Source organism: Carcharodon carcharias, chromosome 10, assembly GCF_017639515.1.
Source record: "Carcharodon carcharias isolate sCarCar2 chromosome 10, sCarCar2.pri, whole genome shotgun sequence".
Lineage (NCBI taxonomy): Eukaryota > Metazoa > Chordata > Chondrichthyes > Lamniformes > Lamnidae > Carcharodon > Carcharodon carcharias.
In genome coordinates, this window is record NC_054476.1 from 107,085,681 (window position 1) to 107,107,586 (window position 21,906).

Here is a 21,906-nt window from a genome sequence, read left to right on the forward strand (position 1 = left end):
GTCTGGGTGAGGAAAGGGTCAGAGTGTCGGTAGGAGTTGGACAGAATCTGGATGAGGAGAGGGTCAGTGTGTCAGGAGGAGTTGGAGAGACTCTGGGTGATGAGAGGGACATGTTGTTGGGTGGAGTAGAAGAATCTCTGGGGGAGGAGAGGGTCAGGTTGTCAGGAGGAGTTGTACAGACTCTGGGTGAGGAGAGGGTCAAAGTGTCAGGAGGAGTTGTAGAGACTCTGGGTGAGGAGAGGGTCAGGGTGTCAAGTGGAGATGGGCAGACTCTGGGTGAGGATAAGGTCAGGGTTTTGGGAGAAGTTGGACAGGCTCTAGGTGAGGAGAGGTTCAGACTGTCAGGAGGAGTTGGAGAGACTCTGCGTGAGGAGAAGGTCTAAGTGTCGGGAGATGTTGGACAGACTCTGGGTGAGGGGAGGGTCAGGTTGTCAGGTGGAGTTGGAGAGACTTTGGGTTAGGTGAGGGTCAGAGTGTCAGGAGTTGTAGAAACTCTGGGTGAGGAGAGGGTCAGGGTTTCAGGAGGAGTTGTACAGGCTATGGGAAAGTAGAGGGTCAAGGTGTCGGCTGAAGTTGGAAAGACTCTAGGTGAGGAGAGGGTCAGAGCATCAGAATGATTTGGTGACTCTCTGGGTGAGGAGAAGGTCAGAGTGTCGGGAGATGTTGGACAGACTCTGGGTGAGGAGAGGGTCAGAGTATCAGGAGGAGATGGAGAGACTCTGGGTGAGGAGAGGGTCAGATTGTTGGGAGGAGTTGGAGAGACTCTGGGTGAGGAGACGGTCAGGGTGTCAGGAAGAGTTGGACAGACTCTGGGTGAGGAGAGGGTCAGAGTTTCACGACGAGGTGGACAGACTCTGGGTGAGGAGAGGGTCAGAGTGTCAGGAGGAGTTGGAGAGACTCTGGGTGACGAGAGGGACAAGTTGTCGGGTGGACTAGAAGAATCTCTGGGGGACGAGAGGGTCAGGTTGTCAGGAGGAGTTGGACAGACTCTGGGTGAGGAGAGGGTCAAAGTGTCAGGAGGAGTTGGAGAGACTCTGGGTGAGGAGAGGGTCAGAGAGTCAGGTGGAGGTGGACAGGCTCAGGGTGAGGATAGGGTCAGGGTTTCGGGAGAAGTTGGACAGGCACTAGTTTAGGAGAGGTTCAGACTGTCAGGAGGAGTTGGAGAGACTCTGGGTGAGGAGAGGGTCAGAGTGTCGGGGGATGTTGGACAGATTCTGGGTGAGGAGAGGGTCAGGTTGTCAAGAGGAGTTGGAGAGACTTTGGGTGAGGTGAGGGTCAGATTTTCAGGAGGAGTTGGAGAAACTGTGGGTGAGGAGAGGGTCAGGGTGTCAGGAGGCGTTGTAAATGCTCTGGGAAAGGAGAGGGTCAAGGTGTCGGGTGAATTTGGAGAGACTCTAGTTGAGGAGAGGGTCAGAGTGTCAGGATGATTTGGTGACTCTCTGGGTGAGGAGAAGGTCAGAGTGTCGGGAGTTGTTGGACAGACTTTGGGTGAGGAGAGGGTCAGAGTGTCAGGAGGAGATGGAGAGACTCTGGGTGAGGAGAGGGGTAGGGTGTCAGGAGAAGTTGGACAGACTCTGAGTGAGGAGAGGGTCAGAGTGTCAGGAGGAGATGGAGAGACTCTGGGCGAGGAGAAGGTCAGAGTGTCAGGAGGAGTTGGAGAGACTCTGGTTGAGGAGATTGTCATGTTGTCAGGAGGAGTTGGACAGGCTCTGGGTGAAGAGAAGATCAGGGTGTCGGGAGGAGTTGGAGTGACTCTGGTTGAGGAGAGGTTAAGGGTGTCAGGAGGAGTTGGAGAGACTCCGAGTGAGCAGAGGGTCAGGGTGTCGGGAGGAGTTGAAGAGATTCAGGGTGAGGAGAGGGTCAGGGTGTCAGGAGGAGTTGGACAGACTCTGGGTGAGGAGAGGTTCAGGGTGTCAGGAGGAGTTGGAGAGGCTCTGAAAGAGGAGACGGTCAAGGTGTCGGGTGAAGTTGGACAGACACTAGTTGAGGAGAGGGTCAGGGTGTCAGGAGGAGTTGGAGAGACTCCGGGTGAGCAGAGGGGTAGGGTGTCAGGAGAAGATGGACTGACTCTGGCTGAGGAGAGTGTCAGATAGTCAGGAGGAGATGGAGAGACTCTGAGTGAGAGATGGTCAGGTTGTCAAGAGGAGTTTGAGAGACGTTGGGTGAGGAGAGGGTCAGAGAGTCAGGTGGAGATGGACAGGCTCAGGGTGAGGATAGTTTCAGGGTTTTGGGAGAAGTTGGACAGGCACTAGTTTAGGAGAGGTTCAGACTGTCAGGAGGAGTTGGAGAGACTCTGGGTGAGGAGAGGGTCAGAGTGTCGGGGGATGTTGGACAGATTCTGGGTGAGGAGAGGGTCAGGTTGTCAAGAGGAGTTGGAGAGACTTTGGGTGAGGTGAGGGTCAGATTTTCAGGAGGAGTTGGAGAAACTGTGGGTGAGGAGAGGGTCAGTGTGTCAGGAGGCGTTGTAAATGCTCTGGGAAAGGAGAGGGTCAAGGTGTTGGGTGAATTTGGAGAGACTCTAGTTGAGGAGAGGGTCAGAGTGTCAGGATGATTTGGTGACTCTCTGGGTGAGGAGAAGGTCAGAGTGTCGGGAGATGTTGGACAGACTTTGGATGAGGAGAGGGTCAGAGTGTCAGGAGGAGATGGAGAGACTCTGGGTGAGGAGAGGGGTAGGGTGTCAGGAGAAGTTGGACAGACTCTGGGTGAAGAGAAGATCAGGGTGTCGGGAGGAGTTGGAGTGACTCTGGTTGAGGAGAGGTTAAGGGTGTCAGGAGGAGTTGGAGAGACTCCGAGTGAGCAGAGGGTCAGGGTGTCGGGAGGAGTTGAAGAGATTCAGGGTGAGGTGAGGGTCAGGGTGTCAGGGGGAGTTGGACAGACTCTGGGTGAGGAGAGGTTCAGGGTGTCAGGAGGAGTTGGAGAGACTCCGGGTGAGCAGAGGGGTAGGGTGTCAGGAGAAGATGGACTGACTGTGGCTGAGGAGAGTGTCAGATAGTCAGGAGGAGATGGAGAGACTCTGGGTGAGAGAGGGTCAGGTTGTCAAGAGGAGTTGGAGAGACTTTGGGTGAGGAGAGGGTCAGAGTGTCAGGTGGAGTTGGAGAGAATCTGGGTGAGGAGAAGGTCAGAGGGTCAGGAGGAGTTGGAGAGACTCTGGGTGAGTAGAGGGTCAGGGTGTCAGGAGGAGTTGGACAGGCACTCGGAGAGGAGAGGTTCAAGGTGTCGGGTGAAGTTGGACAGACTCTAGGTGAGGAGTGGGTCAAAGCGTCAGGAGGATTTGAGACACTCTGGGTGAGGAAAGGGTCAGAGTGTCGGTAGGAGTTGGACAGAATCTGGATGAGGAGAGGGTCAGTGTGTCAGGAGGAGTTGGAGAGACTCTGGGTGATGAGAGGGACATGTTGTTGGGTGGAGTAGAAGAATCTCTGGGGGAGGAGAGGGTCAGGTTGTCAGGAGGAGTTGTACAGACTCTGGGTGAGGAGAGGGTCAAAGTGTCAGGAGGAGTTGTAGAGACTCTGGGTGATGAGAGGGACATGTTGTTGGGTGGAGTAGAAGAATCTCTGGGGGAGGAGAGGGTCAGGTTGTCAGGAGGAGTTGTACAGACTCTGGGTGAGGAGAGGGTCAAGGTGTCAGGTGAAGTTGGACAGAATCTAGGTGAGGAGTGGGTCAGAGCGTCAGGAGGATTTGGAGACACTCTGTGCGAGGAGAGGGTCAGATTGTCGGTAGGAGTTGGACAGAATCTGGATGAGGAGAGGGTCAGTGTGTCAGGAGGAGTTGGAGAGACTCCGTGTGAGCAAATTGGTAGGGTGTCAGGAGAAGTTGGACAGACTCTGGGTGAAGAGAAGATCAGGGTGTCGGGAGGAGTTGGAGTGACTCTGGGTGAGGAGAGGGTAAGGGTGTCAGGAGGAGTTGGAGAGACTCCGAGTGAGCAGAGGGTCAGGGTGTCGGGAGGAGTTGAAGAGATTCTGGGTGAGGAGAGGGTCAGGGTGTCGGGAGGAGTTGGACAGACTCTGGGTGAGGAGAGGATCAGGGTGTCAGGAGGAGTTGGACAGGCTCTGAAAGAGGAGACGGTCAAGGTGTCGGGTGAAGTTGGACAGACTCTAGTTGAGGAGAGGGTCAGATGTTCAGGAGGATTTGGATACACTTCTGGTGAGGAGAGGGTCAGTGTGTCAGGAGGAGTTGGAAAGACTCTGGGTGAGGAGAGGGTCAGTGTGTCAGGAGGAGTTGGATAGACTCCGGGTGTGGAGTGGGTGAGCGTGTCAGGAGAACTTGGACAGACACTGGGTGAGGAGAGGTTCAGCGTGTCAGGAGGAGATGGAGAGACTCTGGATGAGGAGAGTGTCAGGGTGTCAGGAGGATTTGAAGGGACTCTGGGTGCGGAGTGGGTCAGGGTGTCGGGTGAAGTTGGACAGACTCTAGGTGAGGATTGTACCAGAGAGTCAGGCGGATTTGGAGACTCTCTGGATGAGGAGAGTGTCAGGGTGTTGGGAGGAGTTGGAGAGACTCTGGGTGAGGAGAGGGATGATTGTCAGGAGGGGATGGAGAGACTCTGGGTTAGCAGAGGGTCAGGGTGTCAGGAGGAGTTGGACAGACTCTGGATGCGGTGAGGTTCAGGGAGTCGGGAGGAGTTGAAGAGACTCTGGGTGAGGAGACGGTCAGGGTGTCAGGAAGAGTTGGACAGACTCTGGGTGAGGAGAGGGTCAGAGTTTCACGACGAGGTGGACAGACTCTGGATGAGGAGAGGGTCAGAGTGTCAGGAGGAGTTGGAGAGACTCTGGGTGACGAGAGGGACAAGTTGTCGGGTGGACTAGAAGAATCTCTGGGGGACGAGAGGGTCAGGTTGTCAGGAGGAGTTGGACAGACTCTGGGTGAGGAGAGGGTCAAAGTTTCAGGAGGAGTTGGAGAGACTCTGGGTGAGGAGAGGGTCAGAGAGTCAGGTGGAGATGGACAGGCTCAGGGTGAGGATAGGGTCAGGGTTTCGGGAGAAGTTGGACAGGCACTAGTTTAGGAGAGGTTCAGACTGTCAGGAGGAGTTGGAGAGACTCTGGGTGAGGAGAGGGTCAGAGTGTCGGGGGATGTTGGACAGATTCTGGGTGAGGAGAGGGTCAGGTTGTCAAGAGGAGTTGGAGAGACTTTGGGTGAGGTGAGGGTCAGATTTTCAGGAGGAGTTGGAGAAACTGTGGGTGAGGAGAGGGTCAGGGTGTCAGGAGGCGTTGTAAATGCTCTGGGAAAGGAGAGGGTCAAGGTGTCGGGTGAATTTGGAGAGACTCTAGTTGAGGAGAGGGTCAGAGTGTCAGGATGATTTGGTGACTCTCTGGGTGAGGAGAAGGTCAGAGTGTCGGGAGATGTTGGACAGACTTTGGGTGAGGAGAGGGTCAGAGTGTCAGGAGGAGATGGAGAGACTCTGGGTGAGGAGAGGGGTAGGGTGTCAGGAGAAGTTGGACAGACTCTGAGTGAGGAGAGGGTCAGAGTGTCAGGAGGAGATGGAGAGACTCTGGGCGAGGAGAAGGTCAGAGTGTCAGGAGGAGTTGGAGTGACTCTGGTTGAGGAGATTGTCATGTTGTCAGGAGGCGTTGGACAGGCTCTGGGTGAAGAGAAGATCAGGGTGTCGGGAGGAGTTGGAGTGACTCTGGTTGAGGAGAGGTTAAGGGTGTCAGGAGGAGTTGGAGAGACTCCGAGTGAGCAGAGGGTCAGGGTGTCGGGAGGAGTTGAAGAGATTCAGGGTGAGGAGAGGGTCAGGGTGTCAGGAGGAGTTGGACAGACTCTGGGTGAGGAGAGGTTCAGGGTGTCAGGAGGAGTTGGAGAGGCTCTGAAAGAGGAGACGGTCAAGGTGTCGGGTGAAGTTGGACAGACACTAGTTGAGGAGAGGGTCAGGGTGTCAGGAGGAGTTGGAGAGACTCCGGGTGAGCAGAGGGGTAGGGTGTCAGGAGAAGATGGACTGACTCTGGCTGAGGAGAGTGTCAGATAGTCAGGAGGAGATGGAGAGACTCTGAGTGAGAGATGGTCAGGTTGTCAAGAGGAGTTGGAGAGACTTTGGGTGAGGAGAGGGTCAGAGTTTCACGACGAGGTGGACAGACTCTGGGTGAGGAGAGGGTCAGAGTGTCAGGAGGAGTTGGAGAGACTCTGGGTGACGAGAGGGACAAGTTGTCGGGTGGACTAGAAGAATCTCTGGGGGACGAGAGGGTCAGGTTGTCAGGAGGAGTTGGACAGACTCTGGGTGAGGAGAGGGTCAAAGTGTCAGGAGGAGTTGTAGAGACTCTGGGTGAGGAGAGGGTCAGAGAGTCAGGTGGAGATGGACAGGCTCAGGGTGAGGATAGGGTCAGGGTTTTGGGAGAAGTTGGACAGGCACTAGTTTAGGAGAGGTTCAGACTGTCAGGAGGAGTTGGAGAGACTCTGGGTGAGGAGAGGGTCAGAGTGTCGGGGGATGTTGGACAGATTCTGGGTGAGGAGAGGGTCAGGTTGTCAAGAGGAGTTGGAGAGACTTTGGGTGAGGTGAGGGTCAGATTTTCAGGAGGAGTTGGAGAAACTGTGGGTGAGGAGAGGGTCAGTGTGTCAGGAGGCGTTGTAAATGCTCTGGGAAAGGAGAGGGTCAAGGTGTCGGGTGAATTTGGAGAGACTCTAGTTGAGGAGAGGGTCAGAGTGTCAGGATGATTTGGTGACTCTCTGGGTGAGGAGAAGGTCAGAGTGTCGGGAGATGTTGGACAGACTTTGGGTGAGGAGAGGGTCAGAGTGTCAGGAGGAGATGGAGAGACTCTGGGTGAGGAGAGGGGTAGGGTGTCAGGAGAAGTTGGACAGACTCTGGGTGAAGACAAGATCAGGGTGTCGGGAGGAGTTGGAGTGACTCTGGTTGAGGAGAGGTTAAGGGTGTCAGGAGGAGTTGGAGAGACTCCGAGTGAGCAGAGGGTCAGGGTGTCGGGAGGAGTTGAAGAGATTCAGGGTGAGGAGAGGGTCAGGGTGTCAGGAGGAGTTGGACAGACTCTGGGTGAGGAGAGGATCAGGTTCTCAGGAGGAGTTGGAGAGACTCCGGGTGAGCAGAGGTGTAGGGTGTCAGGAGAAGATGGACTGACTGTGGCTGAGGAGAGTGTCAGATAGTCAGGAGGAGATGGAGAGACTCTGGGTGAGAGAGGGTCAGGTTGTCAAGAGGAGTTGGAGAGACTTTGGGTGAGGAGAGGGTCAGAGTGTCAGGTGGAGTTGGAGAGAATGTGGGTGAGGAGAGGGTCAGAGGGTCAGGAGGAGTTGGAGAGACTCTGGGTGAGTAGAGGGTCAGGGTGTCAGGAGGACTTGGACAGGCACTGGGAGAGGAGAGGTTCAAGGTGTCGGATGAAGTTGGACAGACTCTAGGTGAGGAGTGGGTCAGAGCGTCAGGAGGATTTGAGACAGTCTGGGTGAGGAAAGGGTCAGAGTGTCGGTAGGAGTTGGACAGAATCTGGATGAGGAGAGGGTCAGTGTGTCAGGAGGAGTTGGAGAGACTCTGGGTGATGAGAGGGACATGTTGTTGGGTGGAGTAGAAGAATCTCTGGGGGAGGAGAGGGTCAGGTTGTCAGGAGGAGTTGTACAGACTCTGGGTGAGGAGAGGGTCAAAGTGTCAGGAGGAGTTGTAGAGACTCTGGGTGAGGAGAGGGTCAGGGTGTCAAGTGGAGATGGGCAGACTCTGGGTGAGGATAAGGTCAGGGTTTTGGGAGAAGTTGGACAGGCTCTAGGTGAGGAGAGGTTCAGACTGTCAGGAGGAGTTGGAGAGACTCTGCGTGAGGAGAAGGTCTGAGTGTCGGGAGATGTTGGACAGACTCTGGGTGAGGGGAGGGTCAGGTTGTCAGGTGGAGTTGGAGAGACTTTGGGTTAGGTGAGGGTCAGAGTGTCAGGAGTTGTAGAAACTCTGGGTGAGGAGAGGGTCAGGGTTTCAGGAGGTGTTGTACAGGCTATGGGAAAGTAGAGGGTCAAGGTGTCGGCTGAAGTTGGAAAGACTCTAGGTGAGGAGAGGGTCAGAGCATCAGAATGATTTGGTGACTCTCTGGGTGAGGAGAAGGTCAGAGTGTCGGGAGATGTTGGACAGACTCTGGGTGAGGAGAGGGTCAGAGTATCAGGAGGAGATGGAGAGACTCTGGGTGAGGAGAGGGTCAGATTGTTGGGAGGAGTTGGAGAGACTCTGGGTGAGGAGACGGTCAGGGTGTCAGGATGAGTTGGACAGACTCTGGGTGAGGAGAGGGTCAGAGTTTCACGACGAGGTGGACAGACTCTGGGTGAGGAGAGGGTCAGAGTGTCAGGAGGAGTTGGAGAGACTCTGGGTGACGAGAGGGACAAGTTGTCGGGTGGACTAGAAGAATCTCTGGGGGACGAGAGGGTCAGGTTGTCAGGAGGAGTTGGACAGACTCTGGGTGAGGAGAGGGTCAAAGTGTCAGGAGGAGTTGGAGAGACTCTGGGTGAGGAGAGGGTCAGAGAGTCAGGTGGAGATGGACAGGCTCAGGGTGAGGATAGGGTCAGGGTTTCGGGAGAAGTTGGACAGGCACTAGTTTAGGAGAGGTTCAGACTGTCAGGAGGAGTTGGAGAGACTCTGGGTGAGGAGAGGGTCAGAGTGTCGGGGGATGTTGGACAGATTCTGGGTGAGGAGAGGGTCAGGTTGTCAAGAGGAGTTGGAGAGACTTTGGGTGAGGTGAGGGTCAGATTTTCAGGAGGAGTTGGAGAAACTGTGGGTGAGGAGAGGGTCAGGGTGTCAGGAGGCGTTGTAAATGCTCTGGGAAAGGAGAGGGTCAAGGTGTCGGGTGAATTTGGAGAGACTCTAGTTGAGGAGAGGGTCAGAGTGTCAGGATGATTTGGTGACTCTCTGGGTGAGGAGAAGGTCAGAGTGTCGGGAGTTGTTGGACAGACTTTGGGTGAGGAGAGGGTCAGAGTGTCAGGAGGAGATGGAGAGACTCTGGGTGAGGAGAGGGGTAGGGTGTCAGGAGAAGTTGGACAGACTCTGAGTGAGGAGAGGGTCAGAGTGTCAGGAGGAGATGGAGAGACTCTGGGCGAGGAGAAGGTCAGAGTGTCAGGAGGAGTTGGAGAGACTCTGGTTGAGGAGATTGTCATGTTGTCAGGAGGAGTTGGACAGACTCTGGGTGAGGAGAGGTTCAGGGTGTCAGGAGGAGTTGGAGAGACTCCGGGTGAGCAGAGGGGTAGGGTGTCAGGAGAAGATGGACTGACTCTGGCTGAGGAGAGTGTCAGATAGTCAGGAGGAGATGGAGAGACTCTGAGTGAGAGATGGTCAGGTTGTCAAGAGGAGTTGGAGAGACTTTGGGTGAGGAGAGGGTCAGAGTTTCACGACGAGGTGGACAGACTCTGGGTGAGGAGAGGGTCAGAGTGTCAGGAGGAGTTGGAGAGACTCTGGGTGACGAGAGGGACAAGTTGTCGGGTGGACTAGAAGAATCTCTGGGGGACGAGAGGGTCAGGTTGTCAGGAGGAGTTGGACAGACTCTGGGTGAGGAGAGGGTCAAAGTGTCAGGAGGAGTTGAAGAGACTCTGGGTGAGGAGAGGGTCAGAGAGTCAGGTGGAGATGGACAGGCTCAGGGTGAGGATAGGGTCAGGGTTTTGGGAGAAGTTGGACAGGCACTAGTTTAGGAGAGGTTCAGACTGTCAGGAGGAGTTGGAGAGACTCTGGGTGAGGAGAGGGTCAGAGTGTCGGGGGATGTTGGACAGATTCTGGGTGAGGAGAGGGTCAGGTTGTCAAGAGGAGTTGGAGAGACTTTGGGTGAGGTGAGGGTCAGATTTTCAGGAGGAGTTGGAGAAACTGTGGGTGAGGAGAGGGTCAGTGTGTCAGGAGGCGTTGTAAATGCTCTGGGAAAGGAGAGGGTCAAGGTGTCGGGTGAATTTGGAGAGACTCTAGTTGAGGAGAGGGTCAGAGTGTCAGGATGATTTGGTGACTCTCTGGGTGAGGAGAAGGTCAGAGTGTCGGGAGATGTTGGACAGACTTTGGGTGAGGAGAGGGTCAGAGTGTCAGGAGGAGATGGAGAGACTCTGGGTGAGGAGAGGGGTAGGGTGTCAGGAGAAGTTGGACAGACTCTGGGTGAAGAGAAGATCAGGGTGTCGGGAGGAGTTGGAGTGACTCTGGTTGAGGAGAGGTTAAGGGTGTCAGGAGGAGTTGGAGAGACTCCGAGTGAGCAGAGGGTCAGGGTGTCGGGAGGAGTTGAAGAGATTCAGGGTGAGGAGAGGGTCAGGGTGTCAGGAGGAGTTGGACAGACTCTGGGTGAGGAGAGGTTCAGGTTGTCAGGAGGAGTTGGAGAGACTCCGGGTGAGCAGAGGTGTAGGGTGTCAGGAGAAGATGGACTGACTGTGGCTGAGGAGAGTGTCAGATAGTCAGGAGGAGATGGAGAGACTCTGGGTGAGAGAGGGTCAGGTTGTCAAGAGGAGTTGGAGAGACTTTGGGTGAGGAGAGGGTCAGAGTGTCAGGTGGAGTTGGAGAGAATGTGGGTGAGGAGAGGGTCAGAGGGTCAGGAGGAGTTGGAGAGACTCTGGGTGAGTAGAGGGTCAGGGTGTCAGGAGGACTTGGACAGGCACTGGGAGAGGAGAGGTTCAAGGTGTCGGGTGAAGTTGGACAGACTCTAGGTGAGGAGTGGGTCAGAGCGTCAGGAGGATTTGAGACAGTCTGGGTGAGGAAAGGGTCAGAGTGTCGGTAGGAGTTGGACAGAATCTGGGTGAGGAGAGGGTCAGAGTGTCAGGAGGAGATGGAGAGACTCTGGGTGAGGAGAGGGGTAGGGTGTCAGGAGAAGTTGGACAGACTCTGGGTGAAGACAAGATCAGGGTGTCGGGAGGAGTTGGAGTGACTCTGGTTGAGGAGAGGTTAAGGGTGTCAGGAGGAGTTGGAGAGACTCCGAGTGAGCAGAGGGTCAGGGTGTCGGGAGGAGTTGAAGAGATTCAGGGTGAGGAGAGGGTCAGGGTGTCAGGAGGAGTTGGACAGACTCTGGGTGAGGAGAGGTTCAGGTTGTCAGGAGGAGTTGGAGAGACTCCGGGTGAGCAGAGGTGTAGGGTGTCAGGAGAAGATGGACTGACTGTGGCTGAGGAGAGTGTCAGATAGTCAGGAGGAGATGGAGAGACTCTGGGTGAGAGAGGGTCAGGTTGTCAAGAGGAGTTGGAGAGACTTTGGGTGAGGAGAGGGTCAGAGTGTCAGGTGGAGTTGGAGAGAATGTGGGTGAGGAGAGGGTCAGAGGGTCAGGAGGAGTTGGAGAGACTCTGGGTGAGTAGAGGGTCAGGGTGTCAGGAGGACTTGGACAGGCACTGGGAGAGGAGAGGTTCAAGGTGTCGGGTGAAGTTGGACAGACTCTAGGTGAGGAGTGGGTCAGAGCGTCAGGAGGATTTGAGACAGTCTGGGTGAGGAAAGGGTCAGAGTGTCGGTAGGAGTTGGACAGAATCTGGATGAGGAGAGGGTCAGTGTGTCAGGAGGAGTTGGAGAGACTCTGGGTGATGAGAGGGACATGTTGTTGGGTGGAGTAGAAGAATCTCTGGGGGAGGAGAGGGTCAGGTTGTCAGGAGGAGTTGTACAGACTCTGGGTGAGGAGAGGGTCAAAGTGTCAGGAGGAGTTGTAGAGACTCTGGGTGAGGAGAGGGTCAGGGTGTCAAGTGGAGATGGGCAGACTCTGGGTGAGGATAAGGTCAGGGTTTTGGGAGAAGTTGGACAGGCTCTAGGTGAGGAGAGGTTCAGACTGTCAGGAGGAGTTGGAGAGACTCTGCGTGAGGAGAAGGTCTGAGTGTCGGGAGATGTTGGACAGACTCTGGGTGAGGGGAGGGTCAGGTTGTCAGGTGGAGTTGGAGAGACTTTGGGTTAGGTGAGGGTCAGAGTGTCAGGAGTTGTAGAAACTCTGGGTGAGGAGAGGGTCAGGGTTTCAGGAGGAGTTGTACAGGCTATGGGAAAGTAGAGGGTCAAGGTGTCGGCTGAAGTTGGAAAGACTCTAGGTGAGGAGAGGGTCAGAGCATCAGAATGATTTGGTGACTCTCTGGGTGAGGAGAAGGTCAGAGTGTCGGGAGATGTTGGACAGACTCTGGGTGAGGAGAGGGTCAGAGTATCAGGAGGAGATGGAGAGACTCTGGGTGAGGAGAGGGTCAGATTGTTGGGAGGAGTTGGAGAGACTCTGGGTGAGGAGACGGTCAGGGTGTCAGGAAGAGTTGGACAGACTCTGGGTGAGGAGAGGGTCAGAGTTTCACGACGAGGTGGACAGACTCTGGGTGAGGAGAGGGTCAGAGTGTCAGGAGGAGTTGGAGAGACTCTGGGTGACGAGAGGGACAAGTTGTCGGGTGGACTAGAAGAATCTCTGGGGGACGAGAGGGTCAGGTTGTCAGGAGGAGTTGGACAGACTCTGGGTGAGGAGAGGGTCAAAGTGTCAGGAGGAGTTGGAGAGACTCTGGGTGAGGAGAGGGTCAGAGAGTCAGGTGGAGATGGACAGGCTCAGGGTGAGGATAGGGTCAGGGTTTCGGGAGAAGTTGGACAGGCACTAGTTTAGGAGAGGTTCAGACTGTCAGGAGGAGTTGGAGAGACTCTGGGTGAGGAGAGGGTCAGAGTGTCGGGGGATGTTGGACAGATTCTGGGTGAGGAGAGGGTCAGGTTGTCAAGAGGAGTTGGAGAGACTTTGGGTGAGGTGAGGGTCAGATTTTCAGGAGGATTTGGAGAAACTGTGGGTGAGGAGAGGGTCAGGGTGTCAGGAGGCGTTGTAAATGCTCTGGGAAAGGAGAGGGTCAAGGTGTCGGGTGAATTTGGAGAGACTCTAGTTGAGGAGAGGGTCAGAGTGTCAGGATGATTTGGTGACTCTCTGGGTGAGGAGAAGGTCAGAGTGTCGGGAGTTGTTGGACAGACTTTGGGTGAGGAGAGGGTCAGAGTGTCAGGAGGAGATGGAGAGACTCTGGGTGAGGAGAGGGGCAGGGTGTCAGGAGAAGTTGGACAGACTCTGAGTGAGGAGAGGGTCAGAGTGTCAGGAGGAGATGGAGAGACTCTGGGCGAGGAGAAGGTCAGAGTGTCAGGAGGAGTTGGAGAGACTCTGGTTGAGGAGATTGTCATGTTGTCAGGAGGAGTTGGACAGGCTCTGGGTGAAGAGAAGATCAGGGTGTCGGGAGGAGTTGGAGTGACTCTGGTTGAGGAGAGGTTAAGGGTGTCAGGAGGAGTTGGAGAGACTCCGAGTGAGCAGAGGGTCAGGGTGTCGGGAGGAGTTGAAGAGATTCAGGGTGAGGAGAGGGTCAGGGTGTCAGGAGGAGTTGGACAGACTCTGGGTGAGGAGAGGTTCAGGGTGTCAGGAGGAGTTGGAGAGGCTCTGAAAGAGGAGACGGTCAAGGTGTCGGGTGAAGTTGGACAGACACTAGTTGAGGAGAGGGTCAGGGTGTCAGGAGGAGTTGGAGAGACTCCGGGTGAGCAGAGGGGTAGGGTGTCAGGAGAAGATGGACTGACTCTGGCTGAGGAGAGTGTCAGATAGTCAGGAGGAGATGGAGAGACTCTGAGTGAGAGATGGTCAGGTTGTCAAGAGGAGTTGGAGAGACTTTGGGTGAGGAGAGGGTCAGAGTTTCACGACGAGGTGGACAGACTCTGGGTGAGGAGAGGGTCAGAGTGTCAGGAGGAGTTGGAGAGACTCTGGGTGACGAGAGGGACAAGTTGTCGGGTGGACTAGAAGAATCTCTGGGGGACGAGAGGGTCAGGTTGTCAGGAGGAGTTGGACAGACTCTGGGTGAGGAGAGGGTCAAAGTGTCAGGAGGAGTTGTAGAGACTCTGGGTGAGGAGAGGGTCAGAGAGTCAGGTGGAGATGGACAGGCTCAGGGTGAGGATAGGGTCAGGGTTTTGGGAGAAGTTGGACAGGCACTAGTTTAGGAGAGGTTCAGACTGTCAGGAGGAGTTGGAGAGACTCTGGGTGAGGAGAGGGTCAGAGTGTCGGGGGATGTTGGACAGATTCTGGGTGAGGAGAGGGTCAGGTTGTCAAGAGGAGTTGGAGAAACTGTGGGTGAGGAGAGGGTCAGTGTGTCAGGAGGCGTTGTAAATGCTCTGGGAAAGGAGAGGGTCAAGGTGTTGGGTGAATTTGGAGAGACTCTAGTTGAGGAGAGGGTCAGAGTGTCAGGATGATTTGGTGACTCTCTGGGTGAGGAGAAGGTCAGAGTGTCGGGAGATGTTGGACAGACTTTGGGTGAGGAGAGGGTCAGAGTGTCAGGAGGAGATGGAGAGACTCTGGGTGAGGAGAGGGGTAGGGTGTCAGGAGAAGTTGGACAGACTCTGGGTGAAGAGAAGATCAGGGTGTCGGGAGGAGTTGGAGTGACTCTGGTTGAGGAGAGGTTAAGTGTGTCAGGAGGAGTTGGAGAGACTCCGAGTGAGCAGAGGGTCAGGGTGTCGGGAGGAGTTGAAGAGATTCAGGGTGAGGAGAGGGTCAGGGTGTCAGGAGGAGTTGGACAGACTCTGGGTGAGGAGAGGTTCAGGGTGTCAGGAGGAGTTGGAGAGACTCCGGGTGAGCAGAGGGGTAGGGTGTCAGGAGAAGATGGACTGACTGTGGCTGAGGAGAGTGTCAGATAGTCAGGAGGAGATGGAGAGACTCTGGGTGAGAGAGGGTCAGGTTGTCAAGAGGAGTTGGAGAGACTTTGGGTGAGGAGAGGGTCAGAGTGTCACGTGGAGTTGGAGAGAATCTGGGTGAGGAGAAGGTCAGAGGGTCAGGAGGAGTTGGAGAGACTCTGGGTGAGTAGAGGGTCAGGGTGTCAGGAGGAGTTGGACAGGCACTGGGAGAGGAGAGGTTCAAGGTGTCGGGTGAAGTTGGACAGACTCTAGGTGAGGAGTGGGTCAAAGCGTCAGGAGGATTTGAGACACTCTGGGTGAGGAAAGGGTCAGAGTGTCAGTAGGAGTTGGACAGAATCTGGATGAGGAGAGGGTCAGTGTGTCAGGAGGAGTTGGAGAGACTCTGGGTGATGAGAGGGACATGTTGTTGGGTGGAGTAGAAGAATCTCTGGGGGCGGAGAGGGTCAGGTTGTCAGGAGGAGTTGTACAGACTCTGGGTGAGGAGAGGGTCAAAGTGTCAGGAGGAGTTGTAGAGACTCTGGGTGAGGAGAGGGTCAGGGTGTCAAGTGGAGATGGGCAGACTCTGGGTGAGGATAAGGTCAGGGTTTTGGGAGAAGTTGGACAGGCTCTAGGTGAGGAGAGGTTCAGACTGTCAGGAGGAGTTGGAGAGACTCTGCGTGAGGAGAAGGTCTGAGTGTCGGGAGATGTTGGACAGACTCTGGGTGAGGGGAGGGTCAGGTTGTCAGGTGGAGTTGGAGAGACTTTGGGTTAGGTGAGGGTCAGAGTGTCAGGAGTTGTAGAAACTCTGGGTGAGGAGAGGGTCAGGGTTTCAGGAGGAGTTGTACAGGCTATGGGAAAGTAGAGGGTCAAGGTGTCGGCTGAAGTTGGAAAGACTCTAGGTGAGGAGAGGGTCAGAGCATCAGAATGATTTGGTGACTCTCTGGGTGAGGAGAAGGTCAGAGTGTCGGGAGATGTTGGACAGACTCTGGGTGAGGAGAGGGTCAGAGTATCAGGAGGAGATGGAGAGACTCTGGGTGAGGAGAGGGTCAGATTGTTGGGAGGAGTTGGAGAGAATCCGGGTGAGGAGAGGGGCAGAGTGTTGGAAGGAGTTGGAGAAACTCTGGGTTAGGATAGGATCAGAGTGTCAGGAGGAGATGGAAAGAATCTGGGGGTGCAGTGGGTCAGGATGTTAGGAGGAGATTGTCAGACTCTGTGAGAGGAGAGGGTCAGAGTGTCAGGAGGAGTTGGAGAGACTCTGGGTAAGCTGAGGGTCAGGGTGTCGGGAGGAGATGGAGAGACTCTGGGTGAGGAGAGGGTCAGTTTGTTGGTAGACGTTGGACAGGCTCTGGGTGAGCAAAGGATCAGTGTGTCAGGAGGAGTTGGACAGACTCTGGGTGAGAAGAGGATCAGGGTTTCAGGAGGAGATGGACAGGCTCAGGGTGTGGAGCGGGTCAGGGTTTCGGGAGAAGTTGGACAGGCTCTAGTTGAGGAGAGGTTCAGACTGTCAGGAGGAGTTGGAAAGACTCTAGGTGAGGAGAGGGCTAGATTGTCCGTAGTATTTGGAGAGACTCTGGGTGAGGAGAGGGTCAGGTTGTCTGTAGGAGTTGGTCAGACTCTGGGTGAGGAGAGGGTCAGAGTGTCAGAAGAAGTTGGAGAGACACCGGGTGAGCAGAGGGGTAGGGTGTCAGGAGAAGTTGGACAGATTCTGGGTGAGGAGAGGGTCAGAGTGTCAGGAGGAGATGGAGAGACTCTGGGTGAGGAGAGGGTCAGAGTGTTGGGAGGAGTTGGACAAACTCTGGGTTAGGAGAGGGTCAGAGTGTCAGGAGGAAATGGAGAGAATCTGGGGGAGCAGAGGGTCATGAAGTTAGGAGGAGTTGGTCAGACTCTGGGAGAGGAGAGGGTCAGAGTGTCAGGAGGAGATGGAGAGACTCTGGGTGAGGAGAGGGTCAGGGTGTCAGGTGGAGGTGGAGAGGCTCTGGGTGAGGATAGGGTCATGGTTTCGGGAGAAGTTGGACAGGCTCTAGCTGAGGAGAGGTTCAGAATGTAAGGAGGAGTTGAAGAGACTCTGGGTGAGAAAAGGTCAGAGGGTCGGGAGATGTTGGACAGACTCTGGGTGAGGAGAGGGTCAGGTTGTCAAGAGGATTTGGAGAGACTTTGGGTGAGGTGAGGTTCAGAGTTTCAGGAGGAGTTGGAGAAACTCTGGGTGAGGAGAGGGTCAGGGTGTCAGGAGGAGTTGTACAGGCTCTGGGAAAGGAGATAGTCAAGGTTTCGGGTGAAGTTGGTGAGACTCTAGGTGAGGAGAGGGTCAGAGCGTCAGGATGATTTGGTGACTCTCTGGGTGAGGAGAAGGTCAGACTGTCGGGAGATGTTGGACAGACTCTGGGTGAGGAGAGGGTCAGAGGGTCAGGAGGAGATGGAGAGACTCTTGGTGAGGAGAGGGTCACATTGTTGGAAGGAGTTGGAGAGACTCTTGGTGTGGCGAGGGTCAGTGTGTCAGGAAGAGTTGGACAGACTCTGGTTGAGGAGAGGGTCAGTGTGTCAGGAGGAGTTGGAGATACTCCGGGTGAGCTGAGGGGTAGGGTGTCAGGAGAAGTTGGAAAGACTCTGGGTGAGGAGAGGGTCAGAGTGTCAGGAGGAGTTGGAGAAACTGTGGGTAAGGAGAGGGTCAGGGTGTCGGGAGATGTTGGAGGGACTCTCGGTGAGGATAGGGTCAGGGTGTCAGGAGGAGTTGGACAGGTTCTGGGTGATGAGAGGGTCAAGGTGTCGGGTGAATTTGGACAGACTATTGGTGAGGAGAGGGTCAGAGTGTCAGGAGGATTTGGAGACACTCTGGGTGAGGAGAGGGTCAGTGTGTCAGGAGGAGTTGGAGAGACTCCGGCTGAGCAGAGGGGTAGGGTGTCAGGAGAAGTTCAACTGACTCTGGCTGAGGAGAGTGTCAGATAGTCAGGAGGAGATGAAGAGACTCTGGGTGAGACAGGGTCAGGTTGTCAAGACGAGATGGAGAGACACTGGGTGAGGAGAGGGTCAGGGTTTCAGGAGGAGATGGACAGGCTCTGGGTGTGGAGCGGGTCAGGGTTTCGGGAGAAGTTGGACAGACTCTAGTTGAGGAGAGGTTCAGACTGTCAGGAGGAGTTGGAGAGACTCTAGGTGAGGAGAGTTTCAGAGTGTCAGTAGTAGTTGGAGAGACTCTGGGTAAACAGAGGTTCAGAGTGTCAGGAGGAGTTGGACAGAATCTGGGTGAGGAGAAGGTCAGAGTGTAAGGAGGAGTTGGACAGACTCTGGGTGAGCAGAGGGTCAGGGTGTCAGGAGGAGTTGGACAGACTCTGGGTGAGGAGATGGTCAGGGTGGCAGGAGAAGTTGGAGAGACACTGGGTGAGGAGAGGGTCCGAGTGTCAGGAGAATTTGGAGGGTCTCTGGGTGAGCAGATGTTAAGGGTGTTAGGAGGAGTTGGACAGACACTGGGAGAGGAGCGGATCACACTGTCAGGAGGAGATGGTGCGTCTCTTGGGGAGCAGAGGGTGAGGTTGTCAGGAGAAGTTGGACAGACTCTGGGTGAGGAGAGGGTCAGAGTGTCAGGAGGAGATGGAGAGACTCTGGGTGAGGAGAGTGTCAGGGTCACAGGAGGAGTTGGACAGGCTCTGGGAGAAGAGTGGGTCAAGGTGTCGGGTGAAGTTGGACAGACTCTGGGTGAGGAAAGGGTCAGAGAGTCAGTTGGTGCTGGAGAGACTCTGGGTGAGCAGAGGGTCAGGGTGTTAGGAGGAGTTGGACAGGCTCTGGGTGAGGAGATGGTCAGGGTGGTGGTAGAATTTGGAGAGGCTCTGGGTGAGGAGAGGGTCCGAGTGTCAGGAGCAGTTGGAGAGTCTCTGGGTGAGCAGAGGTTCAGGTTGTTAGGAGGACTTGGACAGACACTGGGAGAGGAGCGGATCACACTGTCAGGAGGAGGTGGTGCATCTCTAGGGGAGGAGAGGGTCAGGTTGTCAGGAGAAGTTGGACAGACTCTGGGTGAGGAGAAGGTCAGGGTGTCAGGAGGTGTTGGACAGACTCAGGGTGAGGAGAGGGTCAGAGTGTCAGGAGGAGTTGGACAGACTCTGGGTCAGGAGAGAGTCAGAGTTTCAGGAGGTGATGGAGAGACTCTGAGTGAGGAGAGGGTCAGAGTGTTGGAAGGAGTTGGAGAAAATCTGGGTTAGGATTGGATCAGAGTGTCAGGAGGAGATGGAAAGCATCTGGGGGTGCAGAGGGTCAGGATGTTAGGAGGAGTAGGTCAGACTCTGGGTGAGGAGGGGGTCAGAGTGTCAGAAGAAGTTGGAGAGACACCGGATGAGCAGAGGGGTAGGGTGTCAGGAGAAGTTGGACAGATTTTGGGTGAGGAGAGGGTCAGAGTGTCAGGAGGAGATGGAGAGACTCTGGGTGAGGAGAGGGTCAGAGTGTTGGGGGAAGTTGGAGAAACTCTGGGTTAGGAGAGGGTCAGAGTGTCAGGAGGAAATGGAGAGAATCTGGGGGAGCAGAGGGTCAGGATGTTAGGAGGAGTTGGTCAGACTCTGGGTGAGGAGAGGGTCAGACTGTCAGGAGGAGATGGAGAGACTCTGGGTTAGCAGATGGTCAGGGTGTCGGGAGCAGATGGAGAAACTCTGGGTGAGGAGACGGTCAGTTTGTTGGGAGAAGTTGGACAGGCTCTGGGTGAGCAAAGGGTCAGTGTGTCAGGAGGAGATGGACAGACTCTGGGTAAGGAGAGGATCAGTGTTTCAGGAGGAGATGCACAGTCTCAGGGTGTGCAGCGGGTCAGGGTTTCGGGAGAAGTTGGACAGACTCTAGTTGAGGAGAGGTTCAGACTGTCAGGAGCAGTTGGAGAGACTCTAGGTGAGGAGAGGGTCAGAGTGTCAGGAGGACTTGGAGAGACTCTGGGTGAGGAGAGGGTCAGGGTGTCGGGTGAAGTTAGACATACTCTAGGTGAGGAGAGCGTCAGAGTGTCAGGAGCAGTTGGAGAGTATCTAGGAGAGGGGAGGGTCAGCGTGTCAGGAGGTGTTCGAAAGACGCTGGTGGAGGAGATGTTCAGGGTTTCAGGAAGAGTTGGACAGGCTCTGGATGAGCAGAGGGCCAGAGTGTCAGGAGGTGATATAGAGACTCTGGGTGCGCAGAGCTACAGGTGTCAGGCGGAGTTGAAGAGATGCTGGGTGAGGAGAGGGTCAGGGTGGCGGGAGAAGTTGGAAAGTCTCTGGGTGAGGAGAGGGTCAGAGTGTCAGGAGGAGATGCAGAGACTCTGGGTAAACAGAGGGTCAGAGTGTCAGGAGGAGTTGCACAGACTCTGGGTGAGGAGATGGTCAGGGTGGCGGGAGAAGTGGAAGAGTCTCTGGGTGAGGAGAGGGTCCAAGTGTCAGGAGAATTTGGAGAGTCTCTGGGTAAGCAGAGGTTCAGGGTGTTAGAAGGAGTTGGACAGACACTGGGAGAGGAGCGGGTCTCACTGTCAGGAGGAGATGGTGCGTCTCTAGGGGAGGAGAGGGTCAGGTTGTCAGGAGGAGTTGGACAGACTCAGGGTGATGAGAGGGTGAGGAGAGGGTCAGAGTGTCAGGAGGAGTTGGACCGACGGTGAGGAGAGGGTTCAAGTGTCAGGAGGTGATGGAGGGACTCTGGGTTAGGAGAGGGTCAGGATGTCTGTAGGATTTGGTCAGACTCTGGGTGAGGAGAGGGTCAGATTGTTGGAAGGAGTTGGAGAAACTCTGGGTTAGGATAGGATCAGAGTGTCAGGAGGAGATGGAAAGAATCTGGGGGTGCAGAGGGTCAGGATGTTAGGAGGATATGGTCAGACTCCTGGAGAGGAGAGGGTCAGAGTGTCAGGAGGAGTTGGAGAGAATCTGGGTAAGCTGAGGGTCAGGGTGTCGGGAGGAGATGGAGAGACTCTGGGTGAGGAGAGGGTCAGTTTGTTGGTAGACGTTGGACAGGATCTGGGTGAGCAAAGGATCAGTGGGTCAGGAGGAGTTGGACAGACTCTGGGTGAGGAGAGGATCAGGGTTTCAGGAGGAGATGGACGGGCTCAGGGTGTGGAGCGGGTCAGGGTTTCGGGAGAAGTTGGACAGGCTCTAGTTGAGGAGAGGTTCAGACTGTCAGTAGGAGTTGGAGAGACTCTAGGTGAGGAGAGGGTCAGAGTGTCCGTAGTAGTTGGAGAGACTCTGGGTGAGGAGAGGGTCAGGTTGTCTGTAGGAGTTGGTCAGACTCTGGGTGAGGAGAGGGTCAGAGTGTCAGAAGAAGTTGGAGAGACACCGGGTGAGCAGAGCGGTAGGGTGTCAGGAGAAGTTGGACAGATTCTGGGTGAGGAGAGGGTCAGAGTGTCAGGAAGAGATGGAGAGACTCTGGATGAGGAGAGGGTCAGAGTGTTGGGAGGAGTTGGAGAAACTCTGGGTGAGGAGAGGGTCAGAGTGTCAGGAGGAGTTGGAGAAACTCTGGGTTAGAAGAGGGTCAGGGTGTCGGGAGATGTTGGAGGGACTCTCGGTGAGGATAGGGTCATGGTGTCAGGAGGAGTTGGACAGGCTCTGGGTGATGGGAGGGTCAAGGTGTCAGGTGAATTTGGACAGACTATTGGTGAGGAGAGGGTCAGAGTGTCAGGAGGATTTGGAGACACTCTGGGTGAGGAGAGGGTCAGTGTGTCAGGAGGAGTTGGAGAGACTCCGGGTGAGCAGAGGGGTAGGGTGTCAGGAGAAGTTCGACTGACTCTGGCTGGGGAGAGTGTCAGATAGTCAGGAGGAGATGGAGAGACTCTGGGTGAGACAGGGTCAGGTTGTCAAGAGGAGATGGAGAGACACTGGGTGAGGAGAGGGTCAGGGTTTCAGGAGGAGATGGACAGGCTCTGGGTGTGGAGCGGGTCAGGGTTTCGGGAGAAGTTGGACAGACTCTAGTTGAGGAGACGTTCAGACTGTCAGGAGGAGTTGGAGAGACTCTAGGTGAGGAGAGGGTCAGAGTGTCAGTAGTAGTTGGAGAGACTCTGGGTAAACAGGTTCAGAGTGTCAGGAGGAGTAGGACAGAATCTGGGTGAGGAGAAGGTCAGAGTGTAAGGAGGAGTTGGACAGACTCTGGGTGAGGAGAGGGTCAGAGTGTCAGGAGGTGATGGAGAGACTCTGGGTGAGCAGAGGGTCAGGGTGTCAGGAGGAGTTGGACAGACTCTGGGTGAGGAGATGGTCAGGGTGGCAGGAGAAGTTGGAGAGACTCTGGGTGAGGAGGGGGTCCGAGTGTCAGGAGAAGTTGGAGAGTCTCTGGGTGAGCAGAGGTTCAGGGGGTTAGGAGGAGTTGGACAGACACTGGGAGAGGAGCGGATCACACTGTCAGGAGGAGATGGTGCGTCTCTTGGGGAGCAGAGAGTGAGGTTATCAGGAGGAGATGGAGACACTCTGGGTGAGGAGAGTGTCAGGGTGACAGGAGGAGTTGGACAGTCTCTGGGAGAAGAGTGG